This window comes from Mizuhopecten yessoensis, unplaced genomic scaffold, assembly GCF_002113885.1.
Source record: "Mizuhopecten yessoensis strain PY_sf001 unplaced genomic scaffold, ASM211388v2 scaffold3029, whole genome shotgun sequence".
In the NCBI taxonomy this organism is placed as follows: domain Eukaryota; kingdom Metazoa; phylum Mollusca; class Bivalvia; order Pectinida; family Pectinidae; genus Mizuhopecten; species Mizuhopecten yessoensis.
This window is the reverse complement of record NW_018404840.1, coordinates 3,848-9,762: the sequence shown is the minus strand read 5'-3', so window position 1 is coordinate 9,762 and position 5,915 is coordinate 3,848. Positions and strand designations below refer to the sequence as shown.

The following is a 5,915-nucleotide window of genomic DNA, read 5'->3' as shown; positions in this document are numbered from 1 at the left end:
TTCACTACCGGAAGCACGTCTGTTTATGCAGGAGTACGCAGGTTCTAGCTGGCTTTTCGCCGAATGTGGCACATTGCAGAACTCCACATTGCACCTCAATCTCTACCCAGAGTTGTCGTTCCTTTTCAATCACACACACATTAAAGGGAGAGCAAGGACCGTAACTCTGCGTGGAGATTGATTGCACCTCTGTAATTTTAATTCAGCTTTTTTTAGCACAGTTTATGCACAGTTTCGTATTTATTTTCAGCGCATGCTCGAAAAAACTTTAACTTCCTATCGCGGTAAAGTCGAAGCGGTGCTGTATATAGGCCTGGTTTTCTGTTGTATTTTATTCATTTTTCACTAATTGTGTAGGATTTTATAGTATCAGCGACGTGCATAAAGGGTATTGGCAAGTACATTGATCTCTATTTTGCAATGTCATGTTATTAATCTGCTTCTGCGGTAACAGGAGGCCAACTGGACCCCCCCCCCACCTGTTTATTGTACTGAAAACGACTAACAAACTCTCATAGAGTTTATTTTAGTTTAAACATATTTTATTGTACAAATATACAGGGAATGGGGGGTTACTTAGAAAAGAAATCGTGTAAACTGTGAAAAGGATCCGCAATCCGATGAAGACGATAACTTGGGTATTACAAGAGGGATTGGGGGAGGGGATATGTATGTGTGAAGAGTGCAGAAAAGTAAGAGGTATGGTCGAGTGATAGAGAGAGTGCTATACAGATGGGGGACACAGGAACGTGGATCGGGGTGAATAAAGATGATAATAACCAACATTGATCTGTATGGAGATTCGCATTGGAAAAGACTTGAGAAAATAACACACAAAAAATAAAAAATAAATTTAAATAGGCATATGAAGCATGAGATATTAATGGCTATATTAACTACATGAGTATAGATGTAGCATCATTAATGATTTTTTTTTTTATTATATTACAGGTACATTACATCTTATAATAATGACCTCTGTTACACTATTTTTATGAATTTCATAACTAACAACATCTTCGCTAGCCAAGGGTTGATCCGGTACGATGTACCGGATCAACCCTTGGCTAGCGAAGATGAACCAACAAATAAGCAACTATTAAAAAAACAAACACAAAACAACAACAACAGTATGTACAGCTTGAGTATGCACACGAGAGCCTGCATGAATCAGTGTGCCCTCAGGCACTAACCTTGTCTGCCAGCACACACTAAATTATGTTTATTTAAAATCCCAACATCGACCACCTTTAATAAATAATACTTACATTATAGATGTCTTGGATGTAACTTAATTATGATATAGAAAATAAAGATAACAGTGCATTGGATCCAGACTTCTAGCACTGAAATATGTTGAGTTCTCAAATGAAATAATCAGATCTGAGAATTTGAAAATAGTTAACAAGTTCACTGGTTGAACAATGTTAAAATTTAAGGGTCCAAAATTAGTTGTCTCCCTCCAAAATTGGGATTGTCGGCGAGTATGGAAACTGGACTTTATGTATCCTTTAGATATACATTATACCTAATTCCTGTAGGAACTCTATCTAAAACAGTGATTTATATCGGTATAAATCTCCGATTTACATGTAGACTAAAAGAGTTCCTACAGGAATTGCATTATAGCATGCAGTTGAGCAGAAATTATGCATGTTTTGCATTCCCACCATATATAGTTTAGAGCAGGAAATGTGTTCATTTTTTTCAATAATGTCTTTACATGTAGAAAAGGACCCAATGTAATATGTGTTAGGTTCAGAATATCAGAGAACTGATCCAAATGATTTGATGTACATTATAGCAAAATGAAGTGCACTGGTAAAACTTTAGACTAATGGTATTGATCCAAACATGTTTAAACAATGATATTGAATGAAAAGTAATAGTTTATTATTTAGCCATTTTTTTTTTTTTACTTTTGGCCTACCCTTTGGGTACCTTACTTTCTGAAACCATCTAATTTCAATTTCATCATAATTATTCCAACCAAGTTTTAATTATTTCCTGCTAAATGTGGACAAATTGTACCTAAAAGTGTTCTTTCCTTTATACTTGTTTAAGCAATAGTAAACTGTACTCTCCCTAAGAGAAAAATAGAATAAAAATAACAATTCAGATAAAGCAGATAGGGGCCTTTTCATCCATGTGGAGAATAAGATTCTAATACATCCTAGTGCAAGAAAAAAGACTTGAAGTTTTAGCCAATTTTCCATTTTTGGGCCCCAGCCCTCCAGCTTCAGGAGGGAGGCAGGATCCTATTTTCTCATAACAACTACTGGTAATTGCCATCTCATCATAATTTTTCCTACTACATTTGAATTATTTCCTGCTTAAAATTGACAAAATATACAAAAAAAGTGCTATTTTCCTGTATAAAGTCTAGTAAACTTTACCTCAGCTTCCCAAAGGGAGAACTGATGACCAGGAGTAAATAAATTTACAATTCAGATAAATCAACTTAAAGGACCTTTTCATTCATGAAGTACTTTTGATTCTGGTACATCCGAGGAAGAGGCGTTTTGAAATTTTAGTCAATTTTCCCCCTTTGAACCCTGTCCCTCGACCCCAAGGGGCAAGGTAGGATCTTATTTCCTTATATCGCTGTCATCATTAATAATCAAACCAAGTTTGAATTATTTCCTGAAATTTACAATTTAGACAAAGCACCTAAGCATCTTTCATTCACAAAAGAGTGTTGATTCTAGTACATCTGAATCTGGAGAAGAAGATTTCTGAAGCATTGTTCACCTCAGGGAATGGGGCAGGAATGCCAAATTTACAATTTGATAACCTCTTCCACCAATGATGATTCTTAGTAAGTTTGAAAGAAATGCATGAATTCACTGCTTCCTAAGAAGAATGAAAAAAAAAATAAGTTTGGAAGAAAAGTGTTTAGGTCACTTGAGCCTTTGTTCCTGTATACTGTATGGTAAATATTCCTCCATCAATACTTGAATATTTTAATTACCATATAAAGAAATAAGAATATCACTAAAACTGATGGATTGTGCTCCCAAAAAAAGGAATTTGGGACTGGAATAAAGGTTGCATGATACATGTATCTTTACCTGAAATTTATCATGCCTGGCACTATTATTAGTATCTCAGTTTACGTACGTAACTGTGTAAAGTGAATGAACAACCAAAGAGGTATGCAACATAGCTTGTCTTTCTTCTGTACATCACTTATATTGAGTTATCTTCATCAAATCAGAAGTGCCCTGAAAAAGAATTTGACCTATGACCTTAATGTGACCTTGACCTCCAGGCATAGGGACCAAATAGTGGTATGTAACATATATATTGCCTTACCATCCCACATACATATATATCACTAAAATTTCATTGCTGAGACTCTCCAGCAAGTCAGAAGTTATGGTCCTTTTTATAGCTCGGGGAGCATAAAGAGACAATAGTCCCAAATAATCCTATAAAGTATCAATAGATAAAACAACAGACTTCTGATTAATGTCACATAATTTATTGGTTGCTACATTTACAATGAAAGAGTGAATATTGAAGTAATCATCAAATAATGACATCATAATCACTTTAGACAGCATCTATGCACATTGGTGACTTTCCTCTGTGTTGTAAATTCCCCAGCCTGCAAAATACAAGATTTAATACATAATAGAAATAAATTGTATGAAGTTTGTAGATCAATACATAATTATAAAGATAATTCTAATGTTGGCAGTGCCCTTACAGCTACAGAATTTTAATAACTACAAGTCTGGTTTCATATACAGCTGACAGAACAATCATGTACATATTCAACTCTAGTATATGTATATGCAGTTAAATAGATTGTAATATTCTCCTAAATCATACTAATAACTATAATGGCTATAAATCTGTATCAAATGAAAGTTTTGAAATGCCACTGTTAAAGCTTAGATAGGAATACACTTGATTTGATTACAAGGAGTAAAAAACATACAACTATTATGATACCTATGCTAGCTATAGGTAAATTTCACTCCAAATAAAACTGATGGTGAATGCATGTATGTCAAATTGTACATAGAACTTGAAAGTTGTATTAAGACATTCTCTCAACACAATAACATCAACACTACAACATATGATAAACCATCAATGCATCTGCATCAAATTTTGATGATCATATAGCATATAACAATCCAAATCAATAATGAGTTATAAGTGTATCATACTGTCAAAGTCAGGTATTACATATGTGTTACTATTGCTGTACAGACAACTATGTATACACATATGTACTTTCACAAACAGTTATTATACACATACATACTAGCGCTACCACACACAGTTAGTATACACATACATATCACACACAGTTATTATACACATACATACTATCACAGTTATTATACACATACATTTATCACACACAGGTAACACACATACTATCACACACAGGTATTACACACATACTATCACACACAGTTATTATACTCATACATATAATCACAGACAATTATAACACATACTATCACTATCACACATGTACACACTATCACAGACAGGAATTTCACATATCTATACTATGATATCACACACATATATCACACATGTATATACTATCACTGACAGGGAATTCACATGTAAAATAATCACAGCTATTATAATACATGTACACTGACTATATATTTTCACAGACAGTTATTATATATACATGTACACACAATCACATACAGGTATGACTCATGTATATACAATCAAAGACAGGTATTACACATGTATACACTATCACAGACAGCGAGATATTGCACATGTACATATGATCACAGACAGGAATAACACGTGGCAATTAGTATAACAGATGGGTATTACACATATACACACTATCACAGACAGGTATTACACATGTATATATATATATACAATCACAGACATGTTAACACATGTACAGTACATACTATCACACTTTTATACATGTTCTCTTATTTCTTTACACACCTCATTTAACTTAATAATCTTAGTAATAACATTATTCCTTCTCTTGTCAAGAGATATAGGATATATAATATATACATGTACTATGAATGAAAACAAGTCATCCAGAAGGCATGAGCAATCATTGCAAAATTCTTTCATCAATAGTTCTATTAAAGCTATTTTTAGCTTTGCTTCTCAGTAGCAAATTGGGGCTACACCTTTCATTATTTATTTACCTGGTCTGATGGTACAATGTGAGTTTATGCCTAGTGTCTTAACTTCAATATATTTTTTAATGAGGATATTTCACTACATTTTATTAAAAGTGAGTGAAACAGGCCCTCTTGGTCTCTTGCATAACATCTAAAACTCCCAGGTCTAATGATGCATACTTCATAGTACATTTGGTTGAAATACAAGAGTGAACTTGACTTACTGTCAAGGTGACAGATGTCAAATAGGTAAACAAATTCAAATGACTTCTGAAGAAATGAAATTCCTAAAATCATGATATTTGGCTGTTTGAGCTCCCTTGGATAGAGCTTGACAAAGTTTGCTTACAAAAATTACCTTCAGTTATTAGCTCACCTGTTCTTCTGAAGAACGGACAGGCCTAGAGTCATGATATTTGGCTGAAAGCTTTGTTGGTAGGAGCCCTACAAAGTTTGAGAACGAAAATGACTTGACTTACTTTAAAGGTCACAGGGGTCAAATATGTCAAAAACTTCAAACAACTTCTTCTGAAGAACTAAAAGGTATAGAATCTTCATATTTGGCTGATGGCTTCCTGGGATGGAGCTTAACAAAGTTTGAGAATGAAAATGACTTTGACCTACTTTCAAGGTCACAGGGGTCAAATGTGTCAAACACTTCAAATGACTTCTTCTGAAGAACTAAAAGGTACAGAATCTTCATATTTAGCTGATTGGTTCCTGGGATGGAGCCCAACAAAGTTTGAGAACGAAATATACCTTGACCCACTTTCAAGC

General features: G+C 34.0%; 1 long non-coding RNA gene across 1 annotated transcript; it reads right to left on the bottom strand.

Annotated features, from left to right (window-relative positions):
- Positions 1–3,462: 3,462 nt before the first annotated feature.
- Positions 3,463–5,557, bottom strand: LOC110446896. The gene is made up of 2 exons (XR_002462516.1): positions 5,515–5,557; positions 3,463–3,610 (listed from the first exon to the last, which is right to left on the bottom strand). It is a non-coding gene; the product is annotated as an uncharacterized LOC110446896 (long non-coding RNA).
- Between the last annotated feature and the right edge of the window lie 358 nt (positions 5,558–5,915).